This window comes from Podarcis liolepis, assembly GCF_965112155.1.
Source record: "Podarcis liolepis genome assembly, chromosome: 5".
NCBI classification, from domain to species: Eukaryota; Metazoa; Chordata; class Lepidosauria; order Squamata; family Lacertidae; genus Podarcis; species Podarcis liolepis.
In genome coordinates, this window is record NC_139556.1 from 73,250,919 (window position 1) to 73,270,615 (window position 19,697).

Consider the following 19,697-nt stretch of genomic DNA (forward strand, 5'->3'; position numbering starts at 1 on the left):
GCATGCCAACCAAAAGCATTGTCAAAACCTTCCAGATCTAGGACATCAGTGTTTTCCAACAAAAACCAATCTTTCAACCAGCAGAAGGCTGCAGCTTCATAGTACAACCTCAAGTCTGGCAGGGCAAACCCCCCTCTTTCTTTCGAGTCAGTTAATATTTTAAACTTTATTCGGGGCTTTTTGCCCTGCCAAACAAACCTGGATAAATCCTTCTGCCATTTTCCAAAACATTCCACTCTGTCCACGATCTGTAGGGCTTGAAACAAAAACAACATTTTCGGCAATACATTCATCTTTATGGCTGCGATTCTTCCCAACAAGGAAAGTTTCAATCTTGACCAAATTTCTAGATCCTTTTTAACTTCCGACCAACATTTCTCATAATTATCTTTAAATAAATTCAAATTTTTGGAGGACAAATAGATCCCTAGGTATTTCACTTTTTTAACCACATTTAATTCTGTTTCTCTCTGAAACCCCTCTGTTTCTGTAAGTGTCAAATTCTTGGTCAAAACCTTAGTTTTTTGTTTGTTCAACTTAAATCCCGCAACCCGACCAAACTCAGATATAAGTTCTAGAACTCTTTTTGTACTGGGTTCTGGCTCCTGTAATGTCAGGACTAAGTCGTCTGCAAAAGCTTTCAGTTTGTATTGTTTCACTCCGACCTCTATCCCTTGTACCAACCGGTCCTCCCTTATCATGTTCAGTAACACCTCCAGGACTGAGATGAATAAAAGAGGGGATAGGGGGCACCCTTGTCGTGTCCCTTTTTCAATTTTAAATTCCTCCGTCACCACATTGTTCACTATTAATTTAGCTTTCTGTTCTGAGTAGATTGCTTCTATTCCATTTTCAAACCCCCGTCCCACTCCCATCCCTTCCAAGTTTTTCTTCATAAACATCCAAGATATGTTGTCAAATGCTTTCTCCGCATCAATAAAAATTAACACCGCCCTTGTGTTCCTTTTGGTTTGCAAAAGTTCCAAAATGTCAATGATGTTTCTGGTATTTTCATATAAATGCCTACCAGGGAGAAAGCCTGCTTGGTCTTTGTGAATTACCTCATTTAAAACCTTTTTAAGTCTACTTGCCAAAATGTCTGCAAATATTTTGTAATCCACATTCAGGAGTGAGATGGGACGGTAGTTCTTAAGCTGAGTCTTTTCAGATTCTGTCTTAGGTATCAATGTGATGAAAGCTTCTTTCCACGTTTCTGGTGCCCTCTTCCCATCCATGATCTGGTTGCATACCTCCAACAAAGGTTGTGTCAAATAATCCTTCAAAGTCTTGTAATATTTGGAGGTAAGCCCATCCGGGCCTGGAGATTTATCTAGTTGCATATTCTGAATGGCACCTTCAATTTCCTGTGGAGTTATTGTAGAGTTCAAGATTGATCTTTTGTCTTGAGTTATTTTTGGTAGTCCATTTGTCTTTAAGAATTGGTCTATCTCAAGTTCTTTCTGAGGCCCCTGTGCGTAAAGTTCTTTGAAATATCTGTGGAAGCACTTCCTAATTTCTTCTGGTTTCTGAACCATTCTTCCTTCAATCTCTAGATTTGTAACTGTATTTAACTTTTGTCTTTTTTTCAGCTGCCAAGCTAGCAGCTTTTCACATTTATTTGCTGATTCAAACGATCTTTGCTTCATCTGTTTAATTTTCCATTCAATCTCTTGATTTATCAATTTAGAATATTGTGCTTGGTGGAATTTGATTTCTCTCAGCACCTCCTTTGACTTTGGTTTTGTTCTCAATTTTTTCTCTCCTTGATGTATTTTCTCCAATATTTTATCCTTCTTTCCATTCCAGAGCTTTTTCTTAATTGTGTTCTGTTGTATCAGAAACCCTCTCATAACAGCTTTGCTTGCGTCCCAGATCATTCTTTTTTCTACTGTAGTATTCAGATTTATCTCAAAATAGTCCTTTAGCGTTTTTTGGGCCTTTTTCACAATCTCTTGGTCTCTTAGTAGGGTGTCATTCATTCTCCATCTGAAGGAACCGGGTTGAGTTAATCTGAATTCTAATTTCAGAGCGTTGTGGTCGGAGCATGTTTTTGGGCAGATTTCCACCTTTCTAGTCTTAGGTGCCAGCCCTCTAGACGTCCAGATTTGGTCGATCCTTGTCCAGGACAGGTGGGCCTCAGAGAAGAAAGTTCCTTCTTTACCTAGGGGGTTCTTTGTCCTCCATATGTCAATCAAATCCAAATTGTCAGTCAGTTCAAAAAAAGTTTTAGGCAGTCTGCCGTCTGATGTTAAGTTTTGACTTTGAGACTTATCCATATGTGTAGACACCACTCCATTCATATCTCCCATCATTATGATGTTAGCATAGTCCATGTAGTCCAGCAGAATCTCATGCAGCTTCTTGAAAAATTCTGATTTCCCGTCGTTTGGCGCATATATTCCTAATATCAAAATTTTTTCTCCTTGTGTCTGAATTTCAATCGCCAAAATTCTTCCTTGTTCATCCTTAAATAGAAATTTTGGTGCCAGGCTCTCCTTAGCATATATCACCACACCTCTTTTCTTAACCTTATCTGATGAAATAAATTCTTGGCCCAATCTTTTGTTAACCAAAACTTTTCTGTGGAGCCTGGTCACATGAGTTTCTTGTAGGCAAATAATGTCCAATTGTTCTTTCTTCAATATATGAAATATCCTCCTTCTTTTCTCCGGGGAATTTCCGCCATTTATATTCCAACTAAGTAGCTGCAAAGACATCCTGTACTATTTTGTTACACCTAGAGTGGTGTGTCTTCTTTGTCCTCTGGTCCCAAAGGTATAGACGTTGCCCCGCCTCCAGGCGGTATAAGCCCAGGTTGGGGTAGAGGCCAATGTGCTGCTGCTTCTTTTTGGAGATCTTCTCCGTGGTCGTGCTGGAACTTTTGTAGATCCTCTGGAGTTCTTATTTTAACCTTCTTCTGTTTGTAGGTAAATGATAGTCCTTGTGGGAACTCCCACCTATAAGGAATTGTGTTGAGTCTCAGCAACTTTGCCAATTCTGAGTAGGTGGCTCTCAAGTCCAATAACTTTTGGGTATATCTCTGTAAATTTCCACCCTTTTGTCTTGTATCTCCAGTGAATTTTTAAAATGTAGGCCTAATATTTTGTCTCTCTCTTCCCTTGATCTCAAAGCTATCAAACAGTCTCTGGATCTGTCCTTTCTTACCAATCTTCCCAGTCGAAAAGCCGATACTATTTTAAAATCACTTTCTTCTTTTATACCCCAGAACTTTGAAAATTCTGTTGTCAAAAATCCGATCAAATCTTCTTGTTCAATTTCTGGAATTGCCCTCAATTTAAGGTTAGTCTCGCGATTTTTCAATTCCACCAAGTAGAGATAGGTTTGCTGGTCCCCAATCTGTTTATGCAGAGGCTTAACTTCTGCTTTAACTTCCTCGACCTCTTTCTTAGCTGAGGTTGCTATTTGAATGGCTTCTCCAGCTAATTTACGATTCTCTTCTGTTGCTCCTTGCAATTTTTCAATTGCTTGTGTGTGTTGGGAAACCTGGTCCGTCAATTTTTGGATCGAGGATGTAGCTTGGTCAATTTTAATTGATTGGTTATCTACCTTTTGATTTAAGGTTGACAATTGTTCCAAAATTTGTTTCAGAACTGCCTCCGATCCTCCTGATGCCATATCTTCCTCTTCAGATTTTTTAGGTTTTTCAACTTCTACTTTTTGTGTCACAGGCACAGCTGGAACCGATGATCTGCGTCCCTGAGTCAAAGTTGTTTGTACAAGCTGTGCCTGCTTTTTCTCTTTTTCTTTTTCCTTAGCTTCCTTAGCTTTGGCTGCTCTTGTCTTTCCTGTGGCACTCATCAGTCAATATTCAAGGTCAAACATTGTAGTCCCATGGGAAAGGCAAGTCCAATTTAAAAACAATCCAGTGAGAGAAAGTAAACAAATAAAGCTGTTCCCAGGCCTTTGTATTCCCAATATCCTCTAGGGGGAGTGCCACTAAAATTCAGTAAGAAGAAGACAGATTCTCCGCCATTTAAAATCCCTATTGTTCCAGTTTTAAAAACGCCATAGTCCCAAAGCACTAAATAAAAAAGTCCTGCAGAGCACTTTTAAACTTTAACAAAGTTCCAACAAGGTGCCTGCAACAATATCCAGTCCAACTGATTGAGCTCAAAAGTATCACTTTAATATCCAAAAGTATCTGGAAGTTTGTAACAGTTCCGCAGTTAAACAGCTTCCCCCCGGCAGCCCGACGATTTGGGATTAAGATCTCAGTAGTCACCTAAACGAGGGGGCCGCTCCAATTTAATTTTAAACGTTTACTTACTTATGGTTCTGTATTTCTTCTTTAGGAGTAAGTTCAAAAGTGCACGAAAGTCCCACTTTAACGCTTCCCTATTCACAGCGCTTTCCGCTCCTCATGTCCTTTGCTTTGTTCTTGAAAGCAGTGCCGGAAGGCGGACTTCCTTTTTCTCGTCTCCCGGTTTCAGCCAAATTTTTAAATTTATTCCGCCGAATTTCAAATCCTTACTCACGGGTTTGTTGTTTCAGCCAGATGTTTCCAGGAAGAAAGGTCGGCGCTCATCCGTGACAGCCGCGCGGCTTCGCCTCCGCAGAAAGAGCGATGAACTCACAGCACCGCTCCCCCTCCTTCACTCCGGACCCCCTTACGGGGTTCTTTCCGCGAATTCAGGGTCGCTCCAGGTGCCCGCCGAGTCCCACGGCCACGGGCTCACTCTACCCGTGGTTTGTCTTGATGGGTTGCCGCTGTGCCGTAGCGAACCAACCCTTTTCTGCGGTGCCCCTCTTCACAGCTCGAAGAGGACCGCCATCACGGTTTCGCGCCGCCTCCGGAAGTCCAATAAAAATCACCATTATTAAGGAGGAAATTCTCAATGGTAGCACATCATTCAGGCAATAAGACAAAATCCGATGACTGCTCTCTCGTTCAGTTATTGCTCAGCTGACAGGTGATACGTTGACCAGTGAAGATAGCAAGATCTTCACGTTGTGCCCAAAATCGCTCTCTGAGGATAAGAAATACTGATAACAGTTCGGATCCACAGCTCTAAATTATATCTCTTTCTGGTGGAAGGTCTGAAATGGTAGGTGCAGCCGATACAATTAGAGAAAAATACTGTGATTTCATTCTATATGGTAACGGAAAGTTCTCTGCTTGCCTCTTCCACTTGCCGTTGCAGCACATACCTCATGGTGCTAGTGATCAGTACATTATTATTTTCCATGTGCGCAAAGCTTCTGTGTTAAAAATACTACAGGAACAAATATCTCTACGGTGACTGGATGCAAAGAAAGCATAAGGAATCTTTATATATATGTATAGATGCAGAATAGGGAATTTTCATCAAGTGCTGCACCTTGTTTAATTCCCACTTCCATTAAGGACATGTTCTCCTTTGCGCTTAGTCATGTGAAAGCTCTCCCTTACTAATCTGTTTGGGGTAGGGTGGTGTGCATAGGATAGAGGAAGGCATAGCTTGAAAACACAGCTCAGTAAAAGCGAATCTAAGTGAGGCTGGCTGGAGACTTCAAAGGTAGTTGGCTCTAAAATGGACTGATTTTAGAAGGGGGAACCAAGGAGAGCACTTAGAGGATTTGATCGTTTGCAGGTCACATAGTGCAGGGGTAAGCAACCTAAGGCCCGGGGGCCAGATGCAGCCCAATCGCCTTCTCAATGTGGATGGTCCGGGAATCAGCATGTTTTTACATGAGTAGAATGTGTCCTTTTATTTAAAATGCATCTCAAGGTTATTTGTGGGGCTTGCCTGGTGTTTTTACACGTGTGGAATGTGTGCTTTTGTTTAAAATGAATCTCTGGGTTAGTTGTGGGGCATAGGAATTCGTTCATTTCCCCCCCCAAAAAAAATATATGGTCCGGCCCACCACATGGTCTGGGGGATCGTGGACCGGCCCACAGCTGAAGAAGGTTGCTGACATAGTGGTTATGTCCAGTGGCATCAATCCTTTAATTGGCATTCATCTGTGGATATGAACATACTATATATAAGAATAAATAGTCCCTATGTCATTTTTCCCCCCAGGCAAGGCTAAGCCATGAAAGCTAGATTTATTTAAGAAGAGCATCAATATTGCATCTGCACCAGATGCTGTAAACTGCCACACATAGATAAGTAATTCACTTAGATCTCCAGATGAAGTCTCTGGGTAATAGATTTTATGTGTTACTTTCCGATTTAACTGTTAAGCTATACCCAAAGAATTCTGCAGCTACCTCCCAACAGGAAAATGCATAAAATGTATCCCAAGTAAATTCACATTTACTAACTTGTCAGAAAAAATAGGTTTCTACACTTCAGCTGAAGAATTTGGTTGTTTTCTGCTTGTCTATCTTGTTTCCAGACTTGATAGGTTTTGTGTGGTTGTGATATCGATGCGCTTACAGGTGTATTAACTGTATCACAGACAGCTCTGAGCATAAATAAAAGCATACACTATGTAGCCGCAGTTCCATGAACCAATATCATAAAAGTCAAATATTTTCCCCCAAAGGCAAATAGCCATCACAGTTCTGCTTTCATTTTCATCCAGGCATTGTTATTCAGGTCAGTACCTACTTAGCATCAATAATGGTACTGCATGTTATTTTCCTTAGCTTCTACCTCCGAAATCGTCCTCCTTACCCATCACAGCTCTGGGCAAGGAGGAAGGAATGTTCCTTCCTATTTACTGAGCCTCTAAGGACTTCTAGCAAATGCACTGCTCCATATGGAGAAGAGGTGCCTAGTTTTGGCAGAGGGCTGTTGCGTCAGTGGAAGTGGTTCACAGGTCAGTTCAGGCCATGTTTTCGCTAGTCTATTCACTGGCATCTGAGGAAAAGGCAGCTATAATTTTGGATATTCTCATGTTGGTTTGCTTTTCAAAAATCAAATTCTATTCCAAGCGAATCATTAGACAAACACTCAAGCAAAGTTCTTTTTTTTTATAATGACAAACCTTCTGTTGTATTTGAGGATCTCCTGACACAAATAATTTGTTTGACTATATTTTTTCTGATGGAAAAATAGCATATGCCCCTTTTTTCTCTCCAAATGCTGCAATGATTTGCCACCTTTTACCATGCAAAATAAAAATAAAAGTGAAGTACTAAAAAAAATCCTCTTACAAATCTCTGCAGAATGAAAACGTTAAGGAATACTTTTTCAAAATGCAGGAGAAAAACCATATGCAGCTTGCTCTCTTCTCTCCGAATTCCCTCTGTTGCAAATCCTGAGATACTGAAGCATCTGGGATCTCTTACACTTCTGTAGTTAATCTTGAGCTGACAACTATTCATGGTATTGTTTCTGAATACATACCATCTAATGAAGCCTTTCTATACAACACGTCTGAAATGGTGAGGCCTTTTGTAATGCAAGTTCAGAGTTTCTAGGGAGTGGAAACTAGACTAGTAATTTTATGATTGGCAGAAATTCAGACAAGACACAAGTATTGTTACTCGACCACTAGTTCACTTGATCAGATTCTTCCAGATGGGCTGCACCCCTTAAAGATGGGGGACCTGAGGACTTACAGATGTTGTTGTGTTACAGCTCCTATCATCCCCGGCCATTGGCCATGCTGGCTGGAGTCAAAGGGAGTTGGAGACCAAGCCCATTCCCTATTCCTGGCTGAAGTGGAAGGCTGGGGATTGCTTTGAGGTCCAACTTTATCTGTGATGACCAAGTTGCCTGGGAGACCTGTGTTCGAAACCTCACTCAGCCTTGATACTCACTATATGACACTGGGGTAATTTCTACGGTTTTATTTTGGTGAATGAAGTTTGCTGCCTGCAATCCTCTGTCTATCTACCTGAGAGTCAGTTGCATCAGGCCCCTCCCTTAACTGAACAAGGAAAGAAGCCCTAGAATGGTTGACTTAGTACAATAAGCCTGCAACTTATGCAACTGTGTGCATTCAGTTTTAAGCGCATGGCAAAAGGGCGGGGCAGAAAGCTGGAATTACTCATGAGGGAGGAAGATAATGGGCATGTTTAGCCTGGAGAAGAGGAGGTTAAGGGGTGATATGATAGCCATGTTCAAATATATAAAAGGATGTCACATAGAGGAGGGAGAAAGGTTGTTTTCTGCTGCTCCAGAGAAGCGGACACGGAGCAATGGATTCAAACTACAAGAAAGAAGATTCCACCTAAACATTAGGAAGAACTTCCTGACAGTAAGAGCTGTTCGACAGTGGAATTTGCTGCCAAGGAGTGTGGTGGAGTCTCCTACTTTGGAGGTCTTTAAGCAGAGGCTTGACAACCATATGTCAGGAGTGCTCTGATGGTGTTTCCTGCTTGGCAGGGGGTTGGACTCGATGGCCCTTGTGGTCTCTTCCAACTCTATGATTCTATGATTCTAAGATTCTAAGATGGGAACCTAGGCACCATGCAAATGACTTCCTAGGTGCCCCGCAGGTTGAGGTTCCACCAACCTCCATCTCTGCTTTCATTCAGATAAAAAATTATTTTCCTCAAGCCTATCCTTGATGGCAGTTTTTCCATTAGTTTTTCTGGTTCTTGTGTTAATCATTGTTTAAGCATTTTATGTTATGATTTTACATGAGCCACCTTGAGAAATGGATGGTATGGGGCTATCTGGGAAGCACTATGTACCTAGGCTCATTCCATATAATGGCCACTGGAATAAACATGGTACGCCTGCTGTAGCCAATGGTCCATTCACTGGTTTTTATTATTCCCACTAGCAACCAGGCTCACCCAGGTGGTAGACAGAAGGCAATCTTTCTCCTTTTCATGACTAAACAGCAGGCCACAACAGTGTTCTTCCTCAGCTTTTGCCCAAGCAACACAAACAACTTTGCAAACTGACAGCACCTTCAGTGCAGCTATTGCCAAAGCTTGGCAGCTTGCATAGTAGGAAAGCTTTCTGGCAGAAAGCAGCTTTCTCGTAAAGCAGAAACACAACACAGCTCATTCACCCTGTTTCTCACCGCAAACAGAATTTGGAAGCCTCGTCGGCTCAGCAAACATGCTTTGGCAATGAGATCCTTGAAAATTAGGTTCACCATTGTGCTCTTGAGTGGAGACCATGGGACCTTATCCAGGATGCCAGAAAAGGCATCCTGGGATTTTTGAAATGACCAGCCTGATTCTCATGTAACTTCCTTGAACGATCAATATCCATACTTCAGCAGTGTTTACACCAGCACAATGTTTCCAAGAACAAAGCCTATGTGACACTGACTTTAAGTGAAATTTAGAAGCGGACAGAGTTAGTCTAGTTTCACTGATTATGCCAAGACAAATTATGAACTCATCCGGTTCAGAAGCCACCCTATTATGAACTGCCCCAAAGCCCTCTGAATTTTGCTGTGGCTTATAATGAGGTTTACTGACATTATCAGACCTCTGCTGCTGCTGCTCCCCATTTTCCAACAACAACAACCATCTTACATGTTAGAAGGAGGATAGGATTATTGGCATGGGAGGCAGTTTGCTAGGGAGTGGATAGGCTTGTCACTGCCTCCTTAATAGGAAATAATACTCCTGAGTGTCTGGGTGGTATCCTGCTGCCTTGTGGAATATCTTCAGGATAAGAAAGTGCTAAGGAGTCAGCCCTACACAAATCTAGAGTGGAGTCCCTAAGACAGTTGGATGGGGCCTTGCATGCCTCCTTCCAGCAATTCCTGCAGCCAAGCTGGGGTCAAATGTATTGCTCTGCTTTCCTTTGGACCACATCAGCGAAGCCAAGAGGGGGTCTTGTCATCGGGGCAGCCCAGGACCTCTCTACACAGTGCCCAGGCTTCCACCCAAGGGAGGTCACATCAGTGATGCTAAAGCAGCCTTTTGACTTCACCCCTGGAAGTGTTGCCAACAACACCACACCTCCTGAGTGTACTCCATAGCCCCATTTCCTGATGTTGGAGCATGGGATCTGCAGTGACCTCAGCCTCCAGAAAGACAATACAGTAATACCTTGGGTTACAGATGCTTCGGGTTGCGTGATTTCAGACTGCGTACCACGCCGAACCCGGAAGTACCGGAATGGGTTACTTCTGGGTTTCGGCGCTTGTGCATGTGCAGAAATGCTAAATCGCACTTTGCGCATGTGCAGAAACGCCAAATCGTGACCCGTGCGTGCGCAGGCGCAGTGCTGTGGGTTGCAAATGCTGTGGGTTGTGAACGTGCTTCCCGCATGGATCATGTTTGCAACCCGAGCGTCCACTGTATTTGAAAACTGTGCCCTCTGCAATGATCCCATATCAATGTGTATCATAAGAATAAGCTCAAAGTGGGCTACAAGACTGTTCTAGTGCAGAAGAGAAATCCTTCCCTTGTTATTATGCCAAAATATGTATTATGCTAAATGGACCATAGGGTGGGGCTACCTTGGAAATTATCTGAAAACTGAAATGAAATCATTAATATGTGGAGAATGATGCATTACCAAAAATGTAGGAATTGCAAGTTGCAACTTGCATATCACTCAGAATATAGCTGATGCCTCAGTATTTACCAAACCTGGGTCTCCTGCTGTTGTTGAACTACAACTCCCATCATCCCTGACCACTGGTCCTGCTAGCTAGGGGTGATGGGAGTTGTAGTCCAGCCATAGCTGGAGACCCAAGTTTGAGAAACACTGGCTGATGCATGTCATATAATTCTTAAAGCTGCCCTTACACTGCTCTTGTTGCCAGTGCATGTTAGCAGCTGAACCTGCAGCTCATGGCCTAAATGGGGTGGCTGGGTGGCCTCAGGAGATATGTACCCTTAGTTGTGCATCCTCCAGACTAAGAGCATCTCTCCCTTGCTGTAAATGCTGCTTTCCTCACCTTATTCTTCACAGAGTCTGTCAGGAGCTTTCGTGAATATGGGAAAACTGCTCTCTGTCTCGTGCCTCCCTTCTTCCTCCTCCTGCAGAGACCGCTGACAGCATTACAAAACAGCTCAACCTGGAAGTGCACTTTAACTCATCTTGGAGAGCAATTTAGGCTGGAGCTGTTCAGATTCCATGTTGGATGACATGCTGCAATTCTCACTAATTAAACGAAGTCAGTCGTTCATTATGGTTAATTTCATATTGCAAGTCAGCAACTGTCACTCTCCGTTGCAATATTCATGGCTAATAGTCAGGAGGAAGTGAAAAGCAATCCTTTTGCTTTCCCTCCATTAATAAAATTTGGGCTGAGCATGTTGATTCACTGGATGCACATTATGGGCCCAGGTAGGGATTCCTGCATATATTGGGAGTGTCCTTAGGAGACGTCCCACCCACCTTCTCCTTTCCTAGGTCTTGCACTCCCTCTCTCAAACCGGAATTAAGATTGCCGGAAGAAATATCAACAACCTCAGATATGCAGATGACACAACCTTGATGGCAGAAAGTGAGGAGGAATTAAAGAACCTTTTAATGAGGGTGAAAGTGGAGAGCGCAAAATATGGTCTGAAGCTCAACATCAAAAAAACGAAGATCATGGCTGCTGGGCCCATCACCTCCTGGCAAATAGAAGGGGAAGAAATGGAGGCACTGAGAGATTTTACTTTCTTGGGCTCCATGATCACTGCAGATGGTGACAGCAGTCACGAAATTAAAAGATGCCTGCTTCTTGGGAGAAAAGCAATGACAAACCTAGACAGCGTCTTAAAAAGCAGAGACAGCCCCTTGCCAATGAAGGTCCATATAGTTAAAGCCATGGTTTTCCCAGTAGTGATGTATGGAAGTGAGAGCTGGACGATAAAGAAGGCTGATCGCTGAAGAATTGATGCTTTTGAATTATGGTGCTGGAGGAGACTCTTGAGAGTCCCATGGACTGCAAGAAGATCAAACCTCTCCATTCTGAAGGAAATCAGCCCTGAGTGCTCACTGGAAGGACAGATCCTGAAGCTGAAACTCCAATACTTTGGCCACCTCATGAGAAGAGAAGACTCCCTGGAAAAGACCCTGATGTTGGGAAAGATAGAGGGCACAAGGAGAAGGGGATGACAGAGGATGAGATGGTTGGACAGTGTTCTCGAAGCTACCAGCATGAGTTTGACCAAACTGCGGGAGGCAGTGGAAGACAGAAGTGCCTGGCGTGCTCTGGTCCATGGGGTCACGAAGAGTCGGACACGACTAAACGACTAAACAACAACAGGCTCCTATGATGTAAGTAATGGGCCCCGCCTGCTATATAAAGGGCCCCATTACCTTCAGTAGCTTAGGGCCTCATCAAACATAAATCCAGCCCTGCCCTCTCCTACCCATCTGCTGTGGAGCAAAATTGACATTTGTCTGAAGGGAAACCTTGCAGGAGTTGTCCAGGTCAAATTCTCATTCCTGACAGATTAGGAACATGGGAAACTGCTTTATACTGAGTCAGCATATTAGTTCATCCAGCTCAATATTGCTGCCACTTCCTGGCAGCAGCTCAAAGGAGTTTCTTGCAGAGGACATTCCCAGGTCCCACCTGGAGATGCCAATGATTGAACATGGGACCTTCTGCATGCCAAGCAGATTCTCTACCACCGAGCCACATCCCTTGCTCATACTTTATCTTAAGCTGGTCCCCGAAAAGGACACGGGCAGGTGAGGGGAGTTTGTTGCCTGAGGCTGTGAGCAGAACTGATTCCTCCTCTGGCCCAATGGCCCCACGGAAGACTACATCCACAGGCAAGAGGAAAATCCACAAGGAGGGAGCCACAGCACAGGTAGTGAGAGCAGATGGCAGGAGAGAGAGAAGGAGAGAAGGTGTTGGGGTGAGGGAAGGGAGGGAGGGAGGGAGGGAGGAAGGAAAGGAGGGAGGGAGGGAGGAAGGGAGGGAGGGAGGGAGGAAGGGAGGAAGGGAGGGAGGGAGGGAGGGAGGGAGGAAAGAACTTGGGGCATTCATTATTTTTTCAATGAGTTGTGGGTTAAGAAAAGCACTGCTGGATCCTATAAATGGCACATCAGGTCCAGCAGCCAGTTCCTATAGGCCATCCACATGGCTACATTTTAATATTTTAATGTTTCAATATTTTAATGTATTTTAATTTTGTTTTTAAGTTGTAATCATTCAACTTGTTTTTATTATTGCTTGTTAGCCGCCCTGAGCCCGGCCTTGGCTGGGGAGGGCGGGGTATAAATAATAATAATAATAATAATAATAATAAGAAGAAGAAGAAGAAGAAGAAGAAGAAGAAGAAGAAGAAGAAGAAGAATAGGAATCCTGCAAAGAAGGACCTGAGAAGAACAGACCCCTCTCCACTTGTGATTTCCAACCACTTCTATTCAGAGACATGCTGACTCCAACAGCCCGGGCAGAACATGGTCATTGTGGCTAGCAGGTACCAATGCTGGTCTTAACATCACAGAAAGGCGCACATCTATGGAATAAGAGCGAATCATCATTGCAAAATTATTCTTCTCATTTCGTGGCTGTTTCCTGCTTATGGCCTCTCTTGAGATGTGCCACTTGAGCTCTTATTCATCAAGAATGCAGTCAAGTATAGCACAATCCGGGCTGCGAGCAAGTTGTTTACTAAAGGAGCTGCTGCTCCTCGATACTCTCCACCAATCTGGGCGCCTTGAGGGATGCCACATTCCCTTACATAAAAGATGATGCGCCGGAAACACAGCCGGTTGCTAATGAGGCACCTGACTTTGATTCCTCCGCTTTTCATTTCAGAAGGATGGGGTGAGAAATCAAGATCCTGCGTATAATGAGAAATGGCTATAATTTAAATATGAGACAGCAAAAAGTGGTGGATTCCAAAGAGGAATCGAGAGTGGTGGGTAGGAGACGAATTAACAAATTGGGAAATTTCCCCCTATTGTGAAATAGCCTAAGAACATAACCTTGGTGGGCTTTGTGCTCAGTGGTTCCCAATAAGTACTGTTTCTCAAAAGCCAAGCCATGGACACCCTGCAACTAGTGTCCAAATGTCTGAATTTGAACTCCCCCTTGAGCCTGATGTCCAGGCTAAAAGGCCTTCCTGCCCACTTGCCCCCCTCTTACTGCCTGCCAGTGTCAGGAACTGGACTGAAGGGGGAGAGATTGAGGAGGAATGGTGGAAGTCGCCCCCGCTCTTCTCCTGGAGCTTCCAGAGGAGAGGAAGGCAGTATTGAGTTAAAACAGTGGTTGGAGGATGGTCACAGCTCAGAGACAGGTGAACAGAAGAGTTGGGAGGTGTTGGGAGAAGGGATGGGAGAGACAGAGCAGCCAGCTGATATGTTATCCCTGGAGAGTATGTCTGACACACACCCTTCTCCCAGAACTTGGCATTCATTGAGGGTACAAGAGCAAAGGATTCAGAGACAATTAGCCCCTGGCATCCACCGTAAAGGGGAAGTGCTGTTGCTAGGAAAGGAGGCGGGAGGAGATCAGTTGGAGCAACGCTATTAATGGGAGGCAGACTGCATTCCTTGCCTCTGACAGCGATGACTGAGTAAATTCATTAGTAAAAACTCTTTGTTTTTCTCCACTCCTTGCAGCCACCGGGGGAGGGAGAGAATTCCCTGGAGTCTGACAGCCAGGGAGGGACAGTGGTGGACTTTGGGCTTTCACATTTCAGCAGCACCCAGTGTGATGCCAAAATTCATCACCTCTCGCCTTCAGTTCCACCTAACTGTTGCGCCGCCCCCTCAGCTCAGAGCGAACCACTCAAACTTCCCTAAATCCACCTCTGGAAGGGGCACCATGGTGTTCCAGTTCACCAAATAAAGAGGTGCACAAACTTGATTTCAAGGTGACCCCAAGGCCATGTTCCCACTGAGGCAAGAATAAACCAGTGTCTGAGCTATGCCATTTCACACAGGTGAGCACTGATAGAAAGGTCACAAATGGAAGAGACCTGATGCTCCATTTTAAAAAGAGAAAAAGAAATTACCTTCACAGGTAATTGTCACAGGCATGTCAGGGAGAAGGGTTGTAGGTTAACCTTCTCAATGCCACCTAATTTCCTGTACGAAGATAACTGGGATGGTGGGTAGTATCATGAAACATGTAGAGGTCCCACTCAGTCACAGGTTTTCCACCTCGGTGAGAACAGAAGTTGCTTCCAGATTGTGTTTTTGTTTATTTTGATGCCGTTATTTGGTTAAATTGGAATTTTCATTGCTGTAGTTTCTCGTGCTTACTTTATGATAGAATTGTTGTTTATTGGACCTGTTTCTAGGATTGTGTAATTTTCTGTATATTGTTTTTCTCTGTTTATTTTTATTGGTTTGTTTCCTGCACTAGGATTGAAAACATTAAATGAAGAGCGGGCTGGAAATACTGCAAATAAATAAATAAATCGTGAAAAGTCCAATCTTACGAGAAAGTGGGTTTGGTGTGCAAGGGCTCCAAATCAATTTCACAACACGAATTTACCAGTGTGGTAGAATCCCACATGAAAACAGCAACTTTGTAAACATTCTTTGGCCTTTTCAGCACCAGATGGGAGACCTGTTGATTTTCCTAGGTCTTTTAAAACTATTTTTTGTTTCCTTTTTAATATTCTCTGGTTTTGCTTGTGAGTTTTGTTATACTATTTTAATTCTCTGCTGCTGAAGTTTTTATGTTGTCATATACTTTTCATGGCTTATAGTTCTTTAAGGCTTATGATATTTTGGTTTCTGTAAGCTGCAAATGAGTTGTGAAGGCTGGCAACAGCAACCCCTTCATGTGGGAATCCTTTGCAGACGACCGCAGTGCCTGGAGACAGGCTGTCAAGTTGTGTATCCATAGCAGTGACCAGAGGAGAAATGACCGCAGGGAGGAGCACAGAGAAGAAACACCATGGTGCATCTGCAGCAGCACAACTGGGCACCTTCATCTGCCCCACCTGCAACAAAACATGTTTCTCCTGCATCAGTCTCTACAACCACAGCAACCATCCAACAGCTTGACCTTACTCCCAAAGGCACACTCCTCCATTGTCTTCCAAGACAGATGGATGCCCACCAACCTAGCCAATGAGGTGCCCTCTATGTGGCATTCCCCTACAACTCTCATCATCCCTGACCATTGGCCATGCCAGGTGGGGCTGATGGGAGCTTTAGTCAGGCAACATCTGGAAGGCTCCACATTGGCTACACTTCCCACTGCAGATGTTTTGCTTCCAGTGTGTAGCGGGCAGTGGAGCAAAGCAGTGGGGAAATGACTAATGAGGCAGAGCAAGCTAGTGTAGTTCCTCCCTCATCATGTGATTCTAATTGCAATCCTACTTGTTTGAGGAGGCAAATTTTTGAACAAGACTTGCATGTTTTGAGAATGCTGTCATTATTCTGGCACTGACCTGGTTCACGTGTAATGGTAAACCATGGTTTGTTTAAGCCACGGTTTGTTTAAAAACTGTGAGTTAACTGGAAGCTGTTCCACAGATGATCAAACAAACCATGGCTCATTTTTTTCAAAGTCTGGTTTCTTCATTAGCTGCCCTTCCTTCATGCCTTTATAGTTTGGTTTGGGGTGAGATGGTTTTTTAAAAACCGGTAGTTAAGAAACCCAGGTGGGGTCCTGGATTTACACATAATGTAAAGCCATAGTTAAAGCAAACAAAGGTTTATAAGCCAGCAACAAACCAGAGCTGCAGATCGTAGTTTGTTGGCAGTAAACAAACCATAGTTAAGCTACTAGTCAAGGTTCACACAATGCTAAGCCATGTTTTAATAAACCATAGTTGAAGAAACCATGGTTTAGTTTTATGTGAGAACAAGGCTATTAGCTGAGATGGAGGTGAGCACTGATTTAGCCTGCCTTCCATCCAAGTTTCTTCCTCCTAGTCTGGCAGGTTTATTAAGTGCTAGTGTCCAAACATGAAAAGGCATGTACAATTGTTTCAGCCATACTTCCTTCAAGTTGGGAAGGTGAAGGACAGCCTGTTTATCTGAATGCAGTTGAAGTGTGTGTGGGGGGGGGGGAGTATATTGAAGTTCATGCGGTGAAAGAACACCAGGCACATTTCCATGCACTTGTGAAGTCCTCAGATGAGCTCTGACTCAATGACTAGCTGAAGGAAATGAGTCATTAAAGTTTGAGTGCCCCAAAATGCATTTAGCCACTTTATTTAAAAGCCCAAGTAACTAGATTCCATTTTGATTAAATTTTCTAAAGAGAGTTAATGAAATAACTCCTGACGATGATAGCTGCAAAGCTCACCTTTAAGAGGGGGCTGACTGGAACTTACCAAAAAGCCATTATTGCTTTTATTTCATTTTGTGTGTGCCTTAAAAGATAACAGCACTCCAATTTAGTCTATCTCAGATACAGCCATCACCAAATTTTGAAATGTGGCTGGCGGTTGAGTAACAAAGTTCCCCAGCTTGGTGGGGAGGGGAAACAGCCAAAGAAGTTTCTAAACACTCCCAGAGGTTAGGCCCACCTCATAATGACTGATTTTGGCACACACCCCACCACCAGATCTCCCTCTTTGTTCCCAAAACTTATCTTGATGAAGGATGGGCAGCCAAAACAAGACAGTTCCTACCCACAGGCTTACAATCTCCACCACACAAGGGGAAAGGGACAGGGCAGGAAGAGGAAAATCGAACTCCAAACTCAGGCACCAATTTCTAAACATTTTGTTCCTATACGCAGGTGGCGCTGTGGGTTAAACCACAGAGCCTAGGACTTGCCGATCAGAAGGTTGGCGGTTCAAATCACCGTGACCGGGTGAGCTCCCATTGCTTGGTCCCTGCTCCTGCCAACCTAGCAGTTTGAAAGCACGTCAAAGTGCAAGTAGATAAATAGGTCCCGCTCCGGCAGGAAGGTAAACGGTGTTTCCGTGCGCTGCTCTGGTTCACCAGAAACAACTTAGTCATGCTGGCCACATGACCCGGAAGCTGTCTGTGGACAAAAGCCGGCTCCCTCTGCCTATAGAGCGAGATGAGCACCGCAACCCCAGAGTCAGTCACAACTGGACCTAATGGTCAGGGGTCCTTTTTATGTTCCTATAATGACCAGCCAGCTCAGTTCTGGACAGCAGGTACCTGATGGAGCTGGACTTTCAGCAGAGCTGATAGAATGAGCCCTGCTTCCTATCTTTCCTGCTGAGGTGGTCTGATGCCCCTCTAGATGACAGTTGAAGGAAATGAAGCCTGATAGAGCTAGTCTGTCACAGCAGAGCTTTATACAGAACTGCCGCATGGCTCCAAGATGCGTCCCCCCTCTACATTGGTCTACATGGTGTTTGGGCTGCAAATGCGTCTCTCTCTTTGTTTGAAGCTGGCCACCTGTTTGTTGTACTGGTGTTTTGCTTTGCTTTGTTTTTGTTGTTGCTGTATGGCATTGTTGGCCATTGGCATTGCTTTGCTTCCATTTATTTCTCACTGAGTGCTGGAAAGGTGGCTAATCAATTATTTGCACACAGACAACCGAGAGTTCTAAATTGACTCACAATCTTGGCTGCGCTCTAGTATTTATTTATTTTTTTAATGGCATTTTAAACTAAACGAATACCGTGCACACAATCAACACCATGTTTTCTCCCCTCAGCTTTGGAAACGAATCTTAGTTAAAACAGAGCTAAGCAAATAACCAAAGGATTGCTTGTTTTTAAGGCTTGAGGCAGGAGTGGGGGACCTGTGGCCCTCCATATCTCGTTCGACTCCATCAGCCACAGCCAACGTGATCAATGGTCAGAGTTGATGGGAGGTGGGATCCAGCAGGATTGCCAAACCTTGGGAGAAAGCATCTGCACAACCACAGAACCTTCCTGGCCAAGCTCTGGGAAGCTTCCTAACTTCAACCCAAACACCCAATACAGCTACAAAGGCTTTTTACAGCCAGCTATCCTCCAATTGCATCAGTCCCAGCCAGCACGGCCAAAAGTCAGAGATGACTGGAGTTGTAGTCCAAAATATCTGGAGGGCACCAAGTTAGGGATGACTGTCTGAGCTTATGTTTTTAACACTGCTTTGGCTTAGAGTTAGTCAAAACAAAATATTGCCTTATCCATTGTCCATGCGATGTTCTTCTCTAAATCACTGCCTTCCCACACTTTCCCCTCTCTCATACCAGAGATACTCCAAAAAGGAGAGGGTATGAGGAAAATCTGGCTTGAGGGGAAAGTGTGGGGAGGCAATGATTTAGTGGAGAACATTATACGGACAACAGAGCTACATTAAGCTTGCCATCAACATTAAACAACTGTGTGGATGAACCTATAATAGTTAACAAGAGCCAAGGCTTGGAGACAACATCTATTTTATAAATAGCAAACCTGATAATCGTACAGAACTGCCACACACTTTTGCTACCCAACCTTGTGAGGTAGATTAGGTGGGTCAAAATGTCTCCCAGTGAGCTTCATGGCTGAGTGGAAAGTTTGAACCTGGGTCTCCCTGGTCCAGGTCTAACACTCTGACCATTACACCACTGTGGCTCTTTACAGATGCTGCAGTTACTTGCTGCAAATACAGAAAAAAGCAGTACTATTGTGGTCTCAAAATAAAAAAAAAGCAAAATAACGAACGAAATCCCAACTGATTCATTGCCAAATCAGATTTCACCACAGTGGTAGAATTGCCACAGTGCAGTTGTACCTTGGAAGTCGAATGGAATCTGTTCCAAAAGTCCATTCAACTTCCAAAGCATTCAGCTTCCAAATCACAGCTTCTGATTGGCTGCAGGAAGCTCATGCAGCCAATCAGAAGCCACGGAAGCCCAGTCAGACGTTCAGCTTCCAAAAGAACATTCGGAAACTGAAACACTCACTTCCGGGTTTCGATTGTTCAGGAGCCAAAACGTCCCGAGTTCCCAGGCATTCGACAACCAAGGTGCAACTGTATGTCCTTTGTCATTTCAATCTATTGGAC